Here is a 22,187-nt window from a genome sequence, read left to right as displayed (position 1 = left end):
ATCTGGGCAAACTTAGTGCTTTTTAATCCATATATGTTCAAGTACTAAATTGCACCAGTGCAGTTACCAATAGCAACCAATCACTGTTCCAAACTGCTTGTTGATTGGTTGCATTTAGAAACTGCACTTGTCAATATAGCACCTACCCTGTTTTCCCGAAAATAGGACATCCTCCGAAAGTAAGGCACCCCCCTGATTTTTCACCCCCTCGGAAAATAAGGCACCCCCCGAAAATAAGACACCCACCCAAACGATGGAATAAATGTGTACTGTATTCTTCTTCATTGAAAAATAAGACATCCCCTGAAAATAAGTCCTAGTGCATATTTTGGAGCTTAAAAAAATATAAGACAGTGTCTTATTTTCGGGGAAACACGGTATGTTAGAAACTGAACCCTAAAAAAGATCACACCAGTAAATTTGGGGCAGTTGGCAATCATGGGCCACTCCTTTTGGCAGTTAATCTAGGGATGTCACCTTTTCTGGAAAAATACCAGCCTTCCTATATTTTATGTTTTTTCACTATTAATAACATTGGCATGATGCATAATGTACCATAATTTGCCTAAAATACCAGCCAAGTGGCAACCCTACCATGATCAGTCTCCTCCTTTCTTCGTTTCTCCTCTGGCAGTTGTTCCTCCAGACTTCTTTCTCTCTTCTTTTTCAACTTTGATTCTTCCACTTCTTCGTGTTCTTGTCTTCTTTTCTTCTCCTGCAAGGCCCCGGGGTCCAAATCACCGACATCAGAATGAGTCCTCTTCATTTTCTCTCCAAAACTGATGACAAATGTCTGCTGCTTCTTCTCTCTCTGATCTCCTCACATCAACTGTCATTTCCCAACGGCTGAGGTCATGTGCCCTGTGGCTGTAGGCACCTTATGACATCATCACTGGACACAGGCTGCTAGATACCATTGTAGCACAGAGCCTGGTACATATCCCAACCTGGGCACAGGCTGCTAGATACCATTGTAGCACAGAGCCAGGTACATATCCCAACCTGGGCACAGGCTGATAGATACCATTGTAGCACAGAGCCGGGTACATATCCCAACCTGGGCACAGGCTGATAGATACCATTGTAGCACAGAGCCGGGTACATATCCCAACCTGGGCACAGGCTGATAGATACCATTGTAGCACAGAGCCGGGTACATATCCCAACCTGGGCACAGGCTGTTAGATACCATTGTAGCACAGAGCCAGGTACATATCCCAACCTGGGCACAGGCTGTTAGATACCATTGCAGCACAGAGCCAGGTACATATCCCAACCTGGGCACAGGCTGTTAGATACCATTGCAGCACAGAGCCAGGTACATATCCCAACCTGGGCACATGCTATAACAGTGCTGTCCACCTTTCTGCTGCTGTGACTGCTTACATTTGTGAAAGCTTTAACTGGTATCAGTACTGAGACAGGCAGGTTAATTGACTCCTGATAAAACTGACCCTACTGCGTGTGAAATTGACATATTGGACATATTTGGCTTTCAGATGTTAGATAGTTTTTATTATATTTCTAACCTGCAACCCTTAATAATTTTATTATCGCTTCTAAATTTTCGCGACTTATCGCACGATTCACTATAAGCACACTTGCGCTAATTTACGCGCGATACTGCATGCGATATTTTATGCACTAAATAACGCACGCGGGGTATTTTTCGCATGCACGCTAATTATCGCAACTGCGATAGCTTTTATACGCGCGCTAATTGTCGCAACATTACGCACGCGGCAATCGGCAGCAGCATAAAACTGGCAACATTTTTCCCTGGGACAGCACAGAAGTGCTAGAGAGGTGCTGTATAAATGTTTATTTGCAAAAAACCCCCCCAAAAAACGATAAAAATATAAGTAAGAGAAAAAAAGAAGTGCTACAGATAATAAAATAGGGGGGGGGGGCATTTAAGAATATTTAGCCAAATACTTAGGGGTCCGTTTGCTAAAGTGGCTTAAATTAAGTGGGAGATTTTAGACACAGAATAAATGGCAAATATGTTATGGGCACTTTATTAAACGGGGACAAATATAATATTGCAATTATTCTTGCAACAAAACATTGGATTGGCAGTTATCACACTCGCCAGAAAATACGCACTAATTAACGCAAGTTTTACTATTCAGCAAAATGGGCTAAAGACAAAATTGTTGCCAGAATATTTGCAAACATTTAACCCATATAGCATATTGATGCTGTTACTGATAAATGTAAGAGTGTAGGGGAAACTACATGAAAGTATAGAATACCATATCAAGGAAGGCAAAATAATTAGACATTACCCAGTTCAAAAGTAGAAAAATAACAAGTTTTATTTTAACAATAACATTTAAAACATTAAAAACTTAGGCCTTGCTGGCCTTGAGTTCCCCCACATCCTGCTGCAGCTGGGCCATGTACCCCCGGAGCTCGGCCAACTGGGCCTTTATAGTGTTCAGGTCCTCCTGCACTGACCGAAGTGTGGGGTCAGTCCATCCAGGTGTTGCTTGGGTCCCCACATCTTCGGTCTGTCGTGAGGGTGGAGGACCTGGTGCCCAGTGTTTGGCCTGGGGAGAGTCCAGAGCTGGTGGTGTAGCCGGGGGGACTCTGCAGCGTGGGGGTCCTCGGGGGCCTGGGGGTCCTCGGGGGACTGTGGGTCCTTGGGGGCCTGTGGTGCCTCGGGGGCCTGTGGGGCCTGAAGAGCCTCTGCAGCCTGGGGTGCCTGGGGATGAGGCGCTACGTCCAGCTGAAGTTCTGTGAGATAGTATTGCAAGATGTTATTTTGTGTAATATATTATACATATATATATATACATTCATACACCATCATAAATAACGGGGCCCCTCACAACAACATTTTTTGGACCTCCCACGCCCCCACTGGCCCCTTTCCCCTGTGAACCCTCACATCAATACAAAGGACACACAGACATTGTTAGCCAGGGCCCCCTAAAGCATTTGTGGCCCTTCCCCAAATGACTCACACTATGGGCCGCTCCCTGCTGCTTCCCCCCTGCTTTAAACTCATTTATGCATATGTATTTGAAAATAGATGTGTATATACAGTGGAGGAAATAATTATTTGACCCCTCACTGATTTTGTAAGTTTGTCCAATGACAAAGAAATGAAAAGTCTCAGAACAGTATCATTTCAATGGTAGGTTTATTTTAACAGTGGCAGATAGCACATCAAAAGGAAAATCGAAAAAATAACTTTAAATAAAAGATAGCAACTGATTTGCATTTCATTGAGTTAAATAAGTTTTTGAACCCCTACCAACCATTAAGAGTTCTGGCTCCCACAGAGTGGTTAGACACTTCTACTCAATTAGTCCACCTCATTAAGGACACCTGTCTTAACTAGTCACCTGTATAAAAGACACCTGTCCACAGAATCAATCAATCAAGCAGACTCCAAACTCTCCAACATGGGAAAGACCAAAGAGCTGTCCAAGGATGTCAGAGACAAAATTGTAGACCTGCACAAGGCTGGAATGGGCTACAAAACCATTAGCAAGAAGCTGGGAGAGAAGGTGACAACTGTTGGTGCGATTGTTCGAAAATGGAAGGAGCACAAAATGACCATCAATCGACCTCGCTCTGGGGCTCCACGCAAGATCTGTGTCAATGATTCTGAGAAAGGTGAAAAAGCATCCTAGAACTACACGGGAGGAGTTAGTTAATGACCTCAAATTAGCAGGGACCACAGTCACCAAGAAAACCATTGGAAACGCATTACACCGCAATGGATTAAAATCCTGCAGGGCTCGCAAGGTCCCCCTGCTCAAGAAGGCACATGTGCAGGCCCGTCTGAAGTTTGCCAATGAACACCTGAATGATTCTGTGAGTGACTGGGAGAAGGTGCTGTGGTCTGATGAGACCAAAATAGAGCTCTTTGGCATTAACTCAACTCGCTGTGTTTGGAGGAAGAAATATGCTGCCTATGACCCCCAAAACACCGTCCCCACCGTCAAGCATGGGGGTGGAAACATTTTGCTTTGGGGGTGTTTTTCTGCTAAGGGCACAGGACAACTTATTCACATGAACGGGAAAATGGACGGAGCCATTTATTGTGAAATCCTGAACGACAACCTCCTTCCCTCTGCCAGGAAACTGAAAATGGGTCGTGGATGGGTGTTCCAGCACGACAATGACCCAAAACATACAGCAAAGGCAACAAAGGAGTGGCTCAAGAAGAAGCACATTAAGGTCGTGGAGTGGCCTAGTCAGTCTCCGGACCTTAATCCAATAGAAAACCTATGGAGGGAGCTCAAGCTCAGAGTTGCACAGAGACAGCCTCAAAACCTTAGGGATTTAGAGATGATCTGCAAAGAGGAGTGGGACCAACATTCCTCCTAAAATGTGCGCAAACTTGGTCATCAAAAGAAACGTTTGACCTCTGTGCTTGCAAACAAGGGTTTTTTGTTAGAGGGTTCAAAAACTTATTTCACTCAATGAAATGCAAATCAGTTGCTATCTTTTATTTAAAGTTATTTTTTCGATTTTTCTTTTGATGTGCTATCTGCCACTGTTAAAATAAACCTACCATTGAAATGATACTGTTCTGAGACTTTTCATTTCTTTGTCATTGGACAAACTTACAAAATCAGTGAGGGGTCAAATAATTATTTCCTCCACTATATATATATATATATATATATATATATATATATATATATATATATATATATATATATATATATATATATATATATATATATATATATATATATATATATATATATATATATATACAATAGGAAGTGCTGGGAAGCTGCACACCATAAGGAACAATAACACCCGGGTGCCTGTGGCAAAACAAAATCTAGACAGGCATGGGGTGACGGCACACACAGGATTTTCACAAGGAGTCACAAAGATGTGAAATAATATTCAGAGGTTTATTGTGACCAACGTTTCAGTTCCTCACTGGCATTATGGTTGAATGTGATGGACGTATGTCTTTTTTCAACCCAGCTTACTATGTTACTATGTTACTTTCGTCATCCCTGACATTTCTTAAATTTGTACTTTTAGTTCAAATTACTTGCTAAATCTTTTACTGAATGTATACTGTAAAAGCATAATAAAGTACAATAATTACCTTCTGCTATTTCAGCGACCAGATCTGAATTTCTGCGCTTCAGGTCCGACCATATGCGCTGGAGCAGGCAGAGGTCCACATCAAGGGCAAACCTGGCGAGCAACCAAGCTTTGAGCTCACGCAGGATGGCCCTCTTCCTCTCGTGGACCCCTAAGGGCCCCAGCGGCAGCCTGTCATATCCTGAGCACAGGAAAAAGGTCACAATTTATCCCCTGGTAGCAGATCAGAAACCCCAGGCATGATGCTCTCTGTAGTGTGACTGCAGACTCAATGACAAAATGGCCGCAAGTCTCACATGTCACGAGATTACAAAGTCCCTACAAAATGGCCGCAAGTCGCGAGATTACAAAGTCATACACCTAGTAATACCTAGTAATGTATTTGTGCGACAAAATATTTACCACTATAGTACTGCATATTATGGCGACTAAATATTTACCGCTACAGTACTGCATATTATGGCGACTAAATATTTACCGCTACAGTACTGCATATTATGGCGACTAAATATTTACCGCTACAGTACTGCATATTATGGCGACCAAATATTTACCGCTATAGTAGCGAAATTCCATACATGCCAAGACTTTAGTAAAATTTTGTAAAAAAACACGTACTTGAATAAATAACACTGTAAGTCCATATTTTATTGCCAAAAACTCATTAACTGTACTTTTCTATAATTATCGCCTGCCTGAAGTAGGTGTTAATTTTCGCATAGACCAATGTGATATTTAGCGCGCCTAAGTGTTTATGAATCATGAGTTCGTATTCTTTTCAGCGCGAAAATTAACGCATGCGTTAAAACTAACGCATGCGGTAGCGCCAAAATTAACGCATGCGATATGCGACTTAATGCACGCGATAATACTGTAGTGAATCGCGCGCTAATTATCGCGTCTATTTTAACGCAAAAAAAGTGCGATAAAATTTATCTCACTTTAGTGAATCAACCCCTTTATATCATTACAATTTAGTTATACTGCTTAGAGTGCCCATACATTTACAAAGCCATAGGTTGTAAAAAGTAAATCATCATTTCTGGTATAGGGGTGGATAAACCATTCTATGAGCAGGAATGTATGTTATATCTGGGGTGCTCATCTGCCATAAACTACAGTATATGCACTAGCACTAATGTAGATAACCTTATAACTTTCAGACTTTACAAGCCAGCTTGCAGTTAGTGGCACAGTTGGTATATAGTTAGTAAGTGTCCCAGTCACCATCTCTGCTTTCTGCTGCTCCAATGGAAGCCCAAGAAACCAGAATGCGTGCCATACTGTTTTTTAGCTGCAATATTGGTGTGTAGGCGCCATCTCAGTGCATTGTGCTTGAGTCTGAGCTTTCAGAAGGAGCCAGCGCTACACATTAGAACTGCTTTCAGGTAACCTATTGTTTCTCCTACTCCCATGTAACTGGACGAACTTGGATTTCTTACTATTGAGTGCTATTCTCATACCCCCCAACTGTCCCGCAGTCCCGGTTTTTATAGATTACGGAAATGTGGAACATTCTTTGAACTATCAAGCACAGCAGGATGTGTTGCCTGTAACCGGCCAGCTTCTTCTGCGGTGGAAACAGGCCCTTTTATAGGGTTGCGCCCCGTGCGTACATGTGACGTCAGTACGCAGGGGACGCAACCTTATAAAAGGGCCTGTCGCCGCCGCAGAAGAAGGAGCGGCTATGGGGGCTGCTGTGTAAGGGGGCTAACGTGTTGATATTACTATTCATTATGATACAGATTCTCTGTATCTCAGGTTGGCTTTTCCAAAACTGGTAACGTATGTATTTTTCAAATATGAATATAATTGCACAAACTAGGGTAACGCATGAATATATTTCAAGATGAACGTCATCTTTAAAGATATACAATATTAATCAGGAAGGTAAGATAAAAATGCTTATAATTATTATGCACTATAAACCTGAACCTTATGCTAAAAAAAAAAATAACCCAATAATAACAAGACTAAAGATAAAAATTTCCCACACAATCCTCCTGTTGGAATGTATGCACAGTAATAGGTTACCCTTTTTTCTTAGATCACTGTTCAGTTTTTTCACAATTAACATTATAGTTAACTCAACCTCTGTTGTTCTATAAAAAAAAATCCAGATATTTAGTAATAACTGATATAAATATTTCCATTATTCCATGTCTTAATACATTTCCATTATGTTATAAGCTGGATTTTTAATATTTATTCAGTGCTTTGCTCATGCAGTTATTCTGTAAGTGGGTTTTGACACATGATAAGAGATTGTTAGATTTTCCAATGAGAAAAAAAGCTGGTTAGAAATTGTTGAAGAGATTTAGAATTTGTCGGCGTGACTAATTTGGAAGTACAGTATGGTATAATGCCTATATTTATGCCTATGGTATAACTTGGACCTAAAAGATCTAGTCCTCAACAAAGAGAAACAAATTGTGCCAATGAAGCACTTCACTCACAGTCGCACCATTGGTTGAATTAGCACATGTTTCTACATGTGAGCAGTAACGCCACGTCAAGGCTTCAACCCTGTTACCGGCATTCACTCACCTTTCCCTCCGGGTGTAACGCCTCAGAGGAGAGCCAATGGGAATAATTTGCCATTGGCTCCCCTCAACACAAAACATGTCAACGTAACAAACAAGGACAACAAGAGGCATCAACTGCACGTGTCTATGAGTCCCACCCTTTGCTCATTTAACTTTAACCTTAACTGATTTAACTAAATTTGCAGGCTAAGGTAAAAAAAACCATATCTGAAGCGGCTGGTAATTTGCCTCAGATAGGGAAAAAAACCCTTGTCCTGGAAAAACTAGAGAACTTTAGAACTATATATATATATATATATAACTAACAGGGTATGGGTTCTATAGACATGATGTGCAGGAAGGCAAAGCAGGCTGGGATCTTACTATCTGCTCGCCTTCTTGTTACACCCTTAGCTCACATTCTCTCACACATTCTCTCTTAGAAATAAATACTTACCTGGAACTTACCTCTCTTGATGTGCCAGATGAGTGACTGCCTCTCATAATTCCAGGCCTGATGTTACCCGGCAGTCTCATACTCTGGGAGATGGAATCCCAGGTGAAGGTGGAGCTGATGTGCTGATTAGAACTTACGGAAGAAGATATGGCCTTTTGCAGCAGGTGATGTTCTTGAAGTCCCACTGTGCTCAAGTACCTGTGCTTGATGGAATAGCATGATGTTATTATCGGCTGGCTTACACACTTGCCTATGCACTTACTTCAGCCAGGTGAAATGTAGAAAGGAATAGCCAGGAACGATCTTTCCATCCACTGATGAAGCGTCACCCTCCTGGGGCCCGAGGAATGACAGCTGTCCTTTATACGGCTGGAATAGCTCTGCTGATGGCTGCATTAAAGGAAAAAAAATTAGTCAACATGGTACAAAATATCTATTTCTGAGATAAAAATAATTTTTTCTTTGCAAAATAATAGCTAGTCTCTGATGCCAATGCTACAGCACCCCTATTGGTTCATTGTTTTTTCTTTTACATGAAAAATGACTTTTTTAATCATTTGTTGTTATTTGGGGGCAAACAGAAGGTTCAGGATCATTCCATTACCTGCTGCATCCCTTGTGCCTTATGGATATAGGTTTTCCATGGTTCTGCAAGCTAAACCCACTGCTTTCTGATTCACCTATTTCACTAATCAGTGCTATTCACCCAGGGCTACAATCATTTCTAATTTGTATTCTCCAAACATATACTTACTGCTCTTGGCTGGAAAGGGGGTTGTAATCCTTCTTCTTCCATTCCCACCCAGTCTATGGATTCATAGAATGGGTGCAATCTGATATCATTTTCCAGACCAAGGCGTTGCCTTGGCTCCTTATTTAGTAGCTAAAGGATAAATGGATAATTATTTGAATTATAGCAAATTAACAGAAATGTAGAATGAATATATTTGTGAATGCTACAATACTTCTATCCAACTATTGCTACCCACCTTTCCCAGAAGATCTTTTAGATCATCATCCAGCCAATCAGGTATCTCCGGCTGATCCGAAATGATGGAATTAATGAGCTCCTTCCTATTTTTGCCCTTAAAGGGGGTATTTCCGGTGGCCATTTGGCAGATGGTGATGCCCAACGACCACCAGTCTACTGCTGCAGTGTATGCCATATGTTGTAGAATCTTTAAAAGAAAGAAAACATCTGTTACTAAGTTATGCCCATTGAGTGTATGAAGTGCAGCGAGTAATGCATGTGACCAGTTGGTTGACAAAGCCAGCTGTATGGCTATTATTCTGTCACAGGTAAAAGAACCTGCATGGTCAAGAATAGATGATGCCTGGCACAACATGGGTGGCACTAGAGTTATAGAAATGTGTATTATGTAGGATAAGTCATTTTATTGGCCTGTAATCAATATAACCTGTTAAAGTGCTGCCATATTCACAGATACAAAAAAATCCAAATTTAGATACCATTGGCCTATAGTTCTTTCTTTTACTAGGTTCCTACTGTAAATATACTGTATTTTCTTACCTCTGGGGCCATGTATTTTAGGGTTCCGATCCAGCCAGTGGTGGTGTCATCTAAAAAAATATTCAGCTTTGCCAGACCAAAGTCCGATATTTTAACATGGCCGTCATGGTCCAGTAAAATATTGCGGGGTTTCAGGTCTCTGTAATATAGAGATTAAAGGAGTTACAGAAAAGTAGGGCTGCTGATTTGCAGAGCAACCTGTGTGAGGCCTCTGCTGTAGAATGTTACAGAAATGAAGAAATCCATGCTGACCGATGTATAATCCCCTTGCCGTGTAGGAATCGCAGGCCACATATAATTTCCGCAGAATGGAACCTTTTAAACAGAAAAATCATGATTTAAAAATTATCCTATAATATGCTTCCTTTTAGGATATATATGACTATGACAGATGAATATGGTGGTTTTTAGTGTCAAAATGTACATTTTGTATTATTTCATCATTCTCTCAGATCAGTCTAAGAGGAGAGTTAGTGGAAAAGAAAAGAATAAAACACCTATATTTGTCTATTTATAAACATACTGTAGCTACAAACGGTACAAAAATAGCAAATATGGGTGCCACTGGTATAAAGCTATTTGTTAGTGATATTGTACTGGAACCATTTACCCCATGTACCACTTACCGTACTCTGTCCGTAGGTAGCTGGCCGTGCTGCTTCAGCTCATCTTTAATGCTGCCCCCACTCAGGAACTCCATCACATAAAAGGCATGCCGCTGGTTACACAGACAAAAGGAAAGAGTCAAGGGGAGGAAGAAATGGCAGAACACTTAGAGCAACATAGAGTAGAATGTGTTTTATTAAATACATTAATGTCAAGCCAAATAGGAAGGGAAAAGAAATCTCAGTACAGGAATACCCAATCGCGTGCATGCTGCACAAAAAGAATAAAAAGTATAGAAGGAATATATGGCATTAACACATTCATATTGTGGGTAGTTGACTACTCTGCCCTATGCTGCCTGCGTGTGCCATACTCTGCCCTATGCTGCCTGCATGTGCCATACTCTGCCCTATGCTGCCTGCGTGTGCCATACTCTGCCCTATGCTGCCTGCGTGTACCATACTCTGCCCTATGCTGCCTGTGTGTGCCATACTCTGCCCTATGCTGCCTGTGGGAAGTGAACCTGGCGGGGGTCTGTTTTTGCATATGGATTTATGGGAGCCATATGGATTTAAGGGAATGTTTTAATATTAATTCATAAACTTGTCTTTCAAATGAGTGATGGATGATATCCCTGCAGGGAGCACCAACCATTTGTCTTTTAGGTGTGTTACCACCATTTATCTAGATATGGTCTTAAAAAGTTTGCGTTAATATAGGTGTGGTTTAAAGTGGTTGTGGTTTCAAAAAGGAAGTGGCCAAAACTGGCTTCCATTGTCTGCCCTCCACCGCGTAGCCCAGAAAACTCCGGCCCTCAGTACCACAGAAGTTGGACAGCACTAATCTAGGGGACACAGGGAAACAATATAACAAACGATATGGCAATATGGAGCCAATGTTTTACCTGTGTTTGAAGAGCGGCATAGCCTTGGCAAAGGTATGGGCAGTCTTTGGCGATCTTTAAAACTTGTGCCTCGGTGACAAGGTGGCTATAATTGGTCTGTTTTGTCTTCCTGACATATTTTATAGCCACGTATGTCTTCCTGCCTCGTAATGTAGCCAGCATAACCTAAGAGAGGCAAGAAAAGTGTGAATTACATGGATTCACAATTTAAACCCTATAAAAAAGAGCTGAGCATAATAGGAACCAATCACTCACTTTGCCGTAAGAGCCTGATCCCAGCTGGGAGTAGAAGTTGTAGCTGTAAATGCAGAGTGGGTTCAGCCTTGAAGATTGAGCTTTTGCACTCACGGGTCCAGCGTCTCCTAGAGGGGAAAAGAGATTTTATTTGCAGCTCATGGAATAAAAATGGTTAATATAGCGCTACTAAAATTCTTTAGACAAAGTATAATATGTGTTGCATTATATCTGTCCCCATGTTTGCTGCTCCCATATACTATAAAATATATAATATAAAATATATTAGGCAGGTACTTCTTTTGCTTACCCCTAGTTCGGAATTGCTTCCCCCATCTTTGCTTGTCACTGCATTCCCCCTCCATCCGTGCCATCACTGTGTATGCGTAGGTGAGGTGGCCGGCTGAGTTGCCTAGGGCATCTGTCCAGTTTGGCCCACCTCTGCCCCTTACTGCTCTTGCACGCTTCCATGGCCAGTAATTGCACCAATTATAACCAATAAGCAAGAGGCATTTTCTGATAACTTGTTTAAAAGCAAACATCTGATTGGCTGTGATGAGCTTCTTTATCTGGGCAAACTTAGTGCTTTTTAATCCATATATGTTCAAGTACTAAATTGCACCAGTGCAGTTACCAATAGCAACCAATCACTGTTCCAAACTGCTTGTTGATTGGTTGCATTTAGAAACTGCACTTGTCAATATAGCACCTATGTTAGAAACTGAACCCTAAAAAAAGATCACACCAGTAAATTTGGGGCAGTTGGCAATCATGGGCCACTCTTTTGGCCGGTAATCTAGGGATGTCACCTTTTCTGGAAAAATATCAGCCTTCCTATATTTTATGTTTTTTTCACTATTAATAACATTGGCATGATGCATAATGTACCATAATTTGCCTAAAATACCAGCCAAGTGGCAACCCTACCATGATCAGTCTCCTCCTTTCTTCGTTTCTCCTCTGGCAGTTGTTCCTCCAGACTTCTTTCTCTCTTCTTTTTCAACTTTGATTCTTCCACTTCTTCATGTTCTTGTCTTCTTTTCTTCTCCTGCAAGGCCCCGGGGTCCAAATCACCGACATCAGAATGAGTCCTCTTCATTTTCTCTCCAAAACTGATGACAAATGTCTGCTGCTTCTTCTCTCTCTGATCTCCTCACATCAACTGTCATTTCCCAACGGCTGAGGTCATGTGCCCTGTGGCTGTAGGCACCTTATGACATCATCACTGGACACAGGCTGCTAGATACCATTGTAGCACAGAGCCTGGTACATATCCCAACCTGGGCACAGGCTGTTAGATACCATTGTAGCACAGAGCCAGGTACATATCCCAACCTGGGCACAGGCTGATAGATACCATTGTAGCACAGAGCCTGGTACATATCCCAACCTGGGCACAGGCTGTTAGATACCATTGTAGCACAGAGCCAGGTACATATCCCAACCTGGGCACAGGCTGCTAGATACCATTGTAGCACAGAGCCTGGTACATATCCCAACCTGGGCACAGGCTGTTAGATACCATTGTAGCACAGAGCCAGGTACATATCCCAACGTGGGCACAGGCTGTTAGATACCATTGTAGCACAGAGCCAGGTACATATCCCAACGTGGGCACAGGCTGTTAGATACCATTGTAGCACAGAGCCAGGTACATATCCCAACGTGGGCACAGGCTGTTAGATACCATTGTAGCACAGAGCCTGGTACATATCCCAACCTGGGCACAGGCTGTTAGATACCATTGCAGCACAGAGCCGGGTACATATCCCAACCTGGGCACAGGCTGATAGATACCATTGCAGCACAAAGCCGGGTACATATCCCAACCTGGACACAGGCTGTTAGATACCATTGCAGCACAGAGCCGGGTACATTTCCCAACCTGGGCACAGGCTGTTAGATACCATTGTAGCACAGAGCCAGGTACATATCCCAACGTGGGCACAGGCTGTTAGATACCATTGTAGCACAGAGCGAGGTACATATCCCAACGTGGGCACATGCTATAACAGTGCTGTCCACCTTTCTGCTGCTGTGACTGCTTACATTTGTGAAAGCTTTAACTGGTATCAGTACTGAGACAGGCAGGTTAATTGACTCCTGATAAAACGGACCCTACTGCGTTTGAAATTGACATATTGGACATATTTGGCTTTTAGATGTTAGATTGTTTTTATTATATTTCTAGCCTGCAACCCTTAGGTCTTTCATTAGTTTCTTTCCCTGTTGGAAAAAAATGGGTTTTGTGTTCAGACAAAATATCAATAGAACAAATTCTTCATACAGCTTTGGTTAGGCACGACCAGACTATAAGGGCAATGGCAAACAGAGAGACTGTGGCCATTTTGTCATGCTGGTAGTCAACATCTCTTTAAGCAGGCACCAAAATCCCAGAATCATACTCCATTCATTTACATTAGCAAGCATGCTCACCAATCAGTTGACTGATGCTGACAGCCACTTTAGGGCTGATTCACTAAAGTGCGTTTTAACATGCGCTATTTATAATAATTTTATTATCGCGTTTAAATTTTCGTGACTTATCGCACGATTCACTATAAGCACACTTGCGCTAATTTACGCGCGATACTGCATGCGATATTTTATGCGCTAAGTAACGCACGCGGGGTATTTTTCGCATGCACGCTAATTATCGCAACTGCGATAGCTTTTACACGTGCGCTAATTGTCGCAACATTACGCACGCGGCAATCGGCAGCAGCATAAAACTGGCAACATTTTTCCCTGGGACAGCACAGAAGTGCTAGAGAGGTGCTGTATAAATGTTTATTTGCAACCCCCCCCCCCCAAAAAACAATAAAAATATAAGTACGAGAAAAAAAGAAGTGCTACAGATAATAAAATAGGGGGGGGTGCATTTAAGAATATTTAGCCAAATACTTAGGAGTCCGTTTGCTAAAGTGGCTTAAATTAAGTGGGAGATTTTAGACACAGAATAAATGGCAAATATGTTATGGGCACTTTATTAAATGGGGACAAATATAATATTGCAATTATTCTGGCAACAAAACATTGGATTGGCAGTTATCACACTCGCCAGAAAATACGCACTAATTAACGCAAGTTTTACTATTCAGCAAAATGGGCTAAAGGCAAAATTGTTGCCAGAATGTTTGCAAACATTTAACCCATATAGCATATTGATGCTGTTACTGATAAATGTAAGAGTGTAGGGGAAACTACATGAAAGTATAGAATACCATATCAAGGAATGCAAAATAATTGGACATTACCCAGTTCAAAAGTAGAAAAATAAGTTTTATTTTAACAATAAAATTTTAAACATTAAAAACTTTGGCCTTGCTGGCCTTGAGTTCCCCCACATGCTGCTGCAGCTGAGCCTTGTCCCCCCGGAGCTCGGCCAACTGGGCCTTTACAGTGTTCAGGTCCTCCTGCACTGACCGAAGTGTGGGGTCAGTCCATCCAGGTGTTGTTTGGGTCCCCACATCTTCGGTCTGTCATGAGGGTGGAGGACCTGGTGCCCAGTGTTTGGCCTGGGGCGAGTCCAGAGCTGGTGGTGTAGCCGGGGGGACTCTGCTGCGTGGGGGTCCTCGGGGGACAGTGGGTCCTCTGGGGTCTGTGGGTCCTCGGGTGCCTGGGGGTCCTTGGGGGACTGTGGGTCCTTGGGGGACTGTGGTGCCTCAGGGGCCTGTCGGGCCTGAAGAGCCTCTGCAGCCTGGGGTTGGGCCTGGGGATGAGGTGCTACTTCCAGCTGAAGTTCTGTGAGATAGTATTGCAAGATGTTATTTTGTGTAATATATTATACATATATATACATTCATACACCATCATAAATAACGGGGCCCCTCACAACAACATTTTTTGGACCCCCCCTCCTCCCACTGGCCCCTCCCCCTGTGAACCCTCACATCAATACAAAGGACACACAGACATTGTTAGCCAGGGCCCCCTAAAACATTCGTGGCCCTTCCCCAAATGACTCACACTATGGGCCGCTCCCTGCTGCTTCCCCCCTGCTTTAAACTTATTTATGCATATGTATTTGAAAATAGATGTGTGTGTATATATATATATATATATATATATATGCTGGGAAGCTGCGCACCATAAGGAACAATAATACCTGGGTGCCTGTGGCAAAACAAAATCGAGACAGGCATGGGGTGACGGCACACACAGGATTTTCACAAGGAGTCACAAAGATGTGAAATAATATTCAGAGGTTTATTGTGACCAACATTTCAGTTCCTCACTGGCATTATGGTTGAACGTGATGGACGTATGTCTTTTTTCAACCCAACTTACTATGTTACTGTCATCATCCCTGACATTTCTTACATTTGTACTTTTAGTTCAAATTACTTGCTAATTCTTTTACTGAACGTATTCTGTAAAAGCATAATAAAGTACAATAATTACCTTCCGCAATTTCAGCGACCAGCTTTGAGCTCGCGCAAGATCGCCCTCTTCCCCTTGTGGACCCCTAAGGGCCCCAGCGACAGCCTGTCATATCCTGAGTGCAGGAAAAAGGTCACAATATAGCGCCTCTCCCCTGGTAGCAGATCAGAAACCACAGGCATGATGCTCTCTGTAGTGTGATTGCAGGCTCAATGACAAAAATGGCCGCAAGTCGCACAAGTACTGCATATTATGGCGATTAAATATTTACCGCTATAGTACTGCATATTATGGCGACTAAATATTTACCGCTACAGTACTGCATATTATGGCGACTAAATATTTACCGCTATAGTACTGCATATTATGGCGACTAAATATTTACCGCTACAGTACTGCATATTATGGCGACTAAATATTTACCGCTACAGTACTGCATATTATGGCATCTAAATATTTACCGCTATAGTAGCGAAATTACATACATGCCAAGACTTTAGTAAAATTTCGTTAAAAAAACCACATACTTTAATAAATAACACTGCTAAGTCCATATTTTATTGCCAAAAACTCATTAACTGTACTTTTCTATAATTATCGCCTGCCTGAAGTAAGTGTTAATTTTCGCATAGACCAATGCGATATTTAGCGCGCCTAAGTGTTTGTGAATCATGCGTTCGTATTCTTTTCAGCGTGAAAATTAACGCATGCGTTAAAACTAACACATGCGGTCGCGCGAAAATTAACGCATGCGATATGCGACAACGCACGCGATAATACTGTAGTGAATCGCGCGCTATTTTAACGCAAAAAAAGTGCGATAATTTATCTCACTTTAGTGAATCAACCCCTTTATATCATTAGAATTTAGTTATACTGCTTAGAGTGCCCATACATTTACAAAGCCATAGGTTGTGAAAAGTAAATCATCATTTCTGGTATAGGGGTGGATAAACCATTCTATGAGCAGGAATGTATGTTATATCTGGGGTGCTCATCTGCCATAAACTACAGTATATGCACTAGCACTAATGTAGATAACCTTATTTTTAGACTTTACAAGCCAGCTTGCAGTTAGTGCACAGTTGGTATATAGTTAGCAAGTGTCCCAGTCACCATATCTGCTTTCTGCTGCTCCAATGGAAGCCCAAGAAACCAGAATGCGTGCCATACTGTTTTTTAGCTGTAGTATTGGTGTGTAGGCGCCATCTCAGTGCATTGTGCTTGAGTCTGAGCTTTCAGAAGGAGCCAGCGCTACACATTGGAACTGCTTTCAGCTAACCTATTGTTTCTCCTACTCCCATGTAACTCTTACTATTGACTGCTATTCTCATACCCCCCAACTGTCCCGCAGTCCCGGTGTTTATAGTTCATTCTTTGAACTATCAAGCACAGCAGGATGTGCTGCCTGTAACCGGCCAGCTTCTTCTGCGGTGGAAACAGGCCCTTTTATAGGGTTGCGCCCCGTGTGTACATGTGACGTCATTACGCAGGGGGCGCAACCTTATAAAAGGGCCTGTCGCTGCCGCAGAAGAAGGAGCGGCTATGGGGGCTGCTGTGTAAGGGGGCTGCTCTGTAAGGGGGCTAACGTGTTGATGTTACTATTCATTATGATACAGATTCTCTGTATCTCAGGTTGGCTTTTCCAAAACTGGTAACGTATGTATTTTTCAAATATGAATATAGTTTCACAAACTAGGGTAACACATGAATACATTTCAAGATGAACGTCATCTTTAAAGATATACAATATTAATCAGGAAGATAAGATAAAAATTAGTGCTGGGCGGTATACCGGTAAAAACCGATCACCGGTTTTTTTTTTGAAACCGATATGAATTTTCTACATACCGGTGTGCTGAATACTTCCGGGTGCGCACGTGACGTCAGCGCGCACGTGACGTCAGCGCGCACGTGACGTCAGCGCGCACGTGACGTCAGCGCGCACGTGACGTCAGCGCGCACGTGACGTCAGCGCGCACACTCTACAAAAGCGCCATCGCTAGGACGCATTCAGAGTCGGATACCAATGTGAGCTGTCGGGGGGTGCCTGGCCAGTAATTATATTTTATGTGAAGGGGATGGGGTTGTGTTTGGGGGGGATGGGGTTGTGTTTGGGGGGGGTGGGGTGGGGGGTTATATTTATGTGAAGGGGATGGGGGGGTGTTTGGGGTGGGTGGGTTATACTTATGTGAAGGGGATGGGGTTGTGTTTGGGGGGGGGTGGGATGGGGTGGGGTGGGGGGTTATATTTATGTGAAGGGGATGGGGGGTGTTTGGGGTGGGGTGGGGTGGGGGGGGTGTGTGCGGATGGGGGGGTGTTTGGGGTGGGGGGGGTGTGCGGATGGGGGGGTGTTTGGGGTGGGGGGGTGCGTGCGGATGGGGGGGTGTTTGGGGTGGGGGGGCTGCGTGCGGATGGGGGGGTGCGGGGGTTGCGTGCGGATGGGGGGGTGCGTGCGGATGGGGGGGTGGGGGGCTGCGTGCGGATGGGGGGGTGTTTGGGGTGGCGGGGGGGTGCGGGTGGCGGGTGTTTGGGGTGGTCACCTAATCATGCATGGGGAAAAAAAAATACCGTCAAATACCGTGATACCGATATAATTTTGAAAAATACCGTGATATAAATTTTTGGTCATACCGCCCAGCACTAATAAAAATGCTTATAATTATTATGCACTATAAACCTAAACCTTATGCTAAATAGAATTTGAAAAAATAACCCAATAATAACAAGACTAAAGATAAAAATTTCCCACACAATCCTTCTGTTGGAATGTATGCACAGTAATAGGTTACCCTTTCTTCTTAGATCACTGTTCAGTTTTTTCACAATTAACATTATATACTTTACAGAAGAATAACTTGATTTCAATCTCTATGAATAACGCCCTTACCTGAGCTTGAGAGATGTGTGACTGCCACACATTAGGAATCAGCAGTAACCAAATAGCTCACAAAAGGAACATGGTTGGCTTTATATAAGAAGCTTGGGACAACTGCATTGCTTGCTATGCATATCGCCCTCAGCAGCACCCATAGAGCAACTCTTACCATCATGGTTCTCCTTCGCCTTGTAAGAACAACTCAACCTCTGTTGTTCTATAAAAAAAAATCCAGATATTTAGTACCAACTGATATAAATATTTCCATTATTCCATGTCTTAATACATTTCCATTATGTTATAAGCTGGATTTTTAATATTTATTCAGTGCTTTGCACATGCAGTTATTTTATAAGTGAGTTTTGAGACATGATAAGAGATTGTTAGATTTTCCAATGAGAAAAAAAGCTGGTTAGAAATTGTTGAAGAGATTTAGAAGTTGTCGGCGTTACTAATTTGGATGTACAGTATGGTGTAATGCCTATATTTATGCCTATGGTATAACTTGGACCTAAAAGATCTAGTCCTCAACAAAGAGAAACAAATTGTGCCAATGAAGCACTTCACTCACAGTCGCACCATTGGTTGAATTAGCACATGTTTCTACATGTGAGCAGTAACGCCACGTCAAGGCTTCAACCCTGTTACCGGCATTCACTCACCTTTCCCTCCGGGTGTAACGCCTCAGAGGAGAGCCAATGGGAATAATTTGCCATTGGCTCCCCTCAACACAAAACATGTCAACGTAACAAACAAGGACAACAAGAGGCATCAACTGCACGTGTCTATGAGTCCCACCCTTTGCTCATTTAACTTTAACCTTAACTGATTTAACTAAATTTGCAGGCTAAGGTAAAAAAAACCCTATCTTAAGCAGCTGGTAATTTGCCTCAGATAGGGAAAAAAACCCTTGTCCTGGAAAAACTAGAGAACTTTAGAACTATATATATAACTAACAGGGTATGGGTTCTATAGACATGATGTGCAGGAAGGCAAAGCAGGCTGGGATCTTACTATCTGCTCGCCTTCTTGTTACACCCTTAGCTCACATTCTCTCACACATTCTCTCTTAGAAATAAATACTTACCTGGAACTTACCTCTCTTGATGTGCCAGATGAGTGACTGCCTCTCATAATTCCAGGCCTGATGTTACCCGGCAGTCTCATACTCTGGGAGATGGAATCCCAGGTGAAGGTGGAGCTGATGTGCTGATTAGAACTTACGGAAGAAGATATGGCCTTTTGCAGCAGGTGATGTTCTTGAAGTCCCACTGTGCTCAAGTACCTGTGCTTGATGGAATAGCATGATGTTATTATCGGCTGGCTTACACACTTGCCTATGCACTTACTTCAGCCAGGTGAAATGTAGAAAGGAATAGCCAGGAACGATCTTTCCATCCACTGATGAAGCGTCACCCTCCTGGGGCCCGAGGAATGACAGCTGTCCTTTATAAGGCTGGAATAGCTCTGCTGATGGCTGCATTAAAGGGAAAAAAAATAGTCAACATGGTACAAAATATCTATTTCTGAGATAAAAATATTTTTTTCTTTGCAAAATAATAGCTAGTCTCTGATGCCAATGCTACAGCACCCCTATTGGTTCATTGTTTTTTCTTTTACATGAAAAATGACTTTTTTAATCATTTGTTGTTATTTGGGGGCAAACAGAAGGTTCAGGATCATTCCATTACCTGCTGCATCCCTTGTGCCTTATGGATATAGGTTTTCCATGGTTCTGCAAGCTAAACCCACTGCTTTCTGATTCACCTATTTCACTAATCAGTACTATTCACCCAGGGTATAATCATTTCTAATTTGTATTCTCCAAACATATACTTACTGCTCTTGGCTGGAAAGGGGGTTGTAATCCTTCTTCTTCCATTCCCACCCAGTCTATGGATTCATAGAATGGGTGCAATCTGATATCATTTTCCAGACCAAGGCGTTGCCTTGGCTCCTTATTTAGTAGCTAAAGGATAAATGGATAATTATTTGAATTATAGCAAATTAACAGAAATGTAGAATGAATATATTTGTGAATGCTACAATACTTCTATCCAACTATTGCTACCCACCTTTCCCAGAAGATCTTTTAGATCATCATCCAGCCAATCAGGTATCTCCGGCTGATCCGAAATGATGGAATTAATGAGCTCCTTCCTATTTTTGCCCTTAAAGGGGGTATTTCCGGTGGCCATTTGGCAGATGGTGATGCCCAACGACCACCAGTCTACTGTTGCAGTGTATGCCATATGTTGTAGAATCTTTAAAAGAAAGAAAACATCTGTTACTAAGTTATGCCCATTGAGTGTATGAAGTGCAGCGAGTAATGCATGTGACCAGTTGGTTGACAAAGCCAGCTGTATGGCTATTATTCTTTCACAGGTAAAAGAACCTGCATGGTCAAGAATAGATGATGCCTGGCACAACATGGGTGGCACTAGAGTTATAGAAATGTGTATTATGTAGGATAAGTCATTTTATTGGCCTGTAATCAATATAACCTGTTAAAGTGCTGCCATATTCACAGATACAAAAAAATCCAAATTTAGGCCTATAGTTCTTGCTTTTACTAGGTTCCTACTGTAAATATACTGTATTTTCTTACCTCTGGGGCCATGTATTTTAGGGTTCCGATCCAGCCAGTGGTGGTGTCATCTAAGAAAATATTCAGCTTTGCCAGACCGAAGTCCGATATTTTAACATGGCCGTCATGGTCCAGTAAAATATTGCGGGGTTTCAGGTCTCTGTAATATAGAGATTAAAGGAGTTACAGAAAAGTAGGGCTGCTGATTTGCAGAGCAACCTGTGTGAGGCCTCTGCTGTAGAATGTTACAGAAATGAAGAAATCCATGCTGACCGATGTATAATCCCCTTGCCGTGTAGGAATCGCAGGCCACATATAATTTCCGCAGAATGGAACCTTTTAAACAGAAAAATCATGATTTAAAAATTATCCTATAATATGCTTCCTTTTAGGATATATATGACTATGACAGATGAATATGGTGGTTTTTAGTGTCAAAATGTACATTTTGTATTATTTCATCATTCTCTCAGATCAGTCTAAGAGGAGAGTTAGTGGAAAAGAAAAGAATAAAACACCTATATTTGTCTATTTATAAACATACTGTAGCTACAAACGGTACAAAAATAGCAAATATGGGTGCCACTGGTATAAAGCTATTTGTTAGTGATATTGTACTGGAACCATTTACCCCATGTACCACTTACCGTACTCTGTCCCTAGGTAGCTGGCCGTGCTGCTTCAGCTCATCTTTAATGCTGCCCCCACTCAGGAACTCCATCACATAAAAGGCATGCCGCTGGTTACACAGACAAATGGAAAGAGTCAAGGGGAGGAAGAAATGGCACAACACTTAGAGCAACATAGAGTAGAATGTGTTTTATTAAATACATTAATGTCAAGCCAAATAGGAAGGGAAAAGAAATCTAGTACAGGAATACCCAATCGCGTGCATGCTGCACAAAAAGAATAAAAAGTATAGAAGCAATATATGGCATTAACACATTTATATTGTGGGTAGTTGACTACTCTGCCCTATGCTGCCTGCGTGTGC

The 22,187-nt window shown here is 42.3% G+C and overlaps 1 long non-coding RNA gene across 2 annotated transcripts in view; it reads left to right on the top strand.

The window, feature by feature from the left end:
- Window positions 1–21,732, top strand: part of LOC101735144 — a 30,043-nt gene extending 8,311 nt beyond the window's left edge. The window contains exons 4-5 of one of the 2 annotated variants that reach the window (XR_004223698.1): window positions 8,126–8,234; window positions 19,749–21,732. This is a non-coding gene — a long non-coding RNA (uncharacterized LOC101735144). Of the gene's footprint in view, window positions 1–8,125; window positions 10,120–19,748 lie in introns of those variants that run through there. The other variant, XR_004223697.1, reaches the window with a different exon arrangement.
- The last annotated feature ends 455 nt before the right edge of the window (window positions 21,733–22,187 follow it).

This window comes from Xenopus tropicalis, chromosome 7 (assembly GCF_000004195.4).
Source record: "Xenopus tropicalis strain Nigerian chromosome 7, UCB_Xtro_10.0, whole genome shotgun sequence".
In the NCBI taxonomy this organism is placed as follows: domain Eukaryota; kingdom Metazoa; phylum Chordata; class Amphibia; order Anura; family Pipidae; genus Xenopus; species Xenopus tropicalis.
The sequence above is the reverse complement of the archived record's forward strand: the minus strand, read 5'-3'. Positions and strand labels throughout refer to the sequence as shown.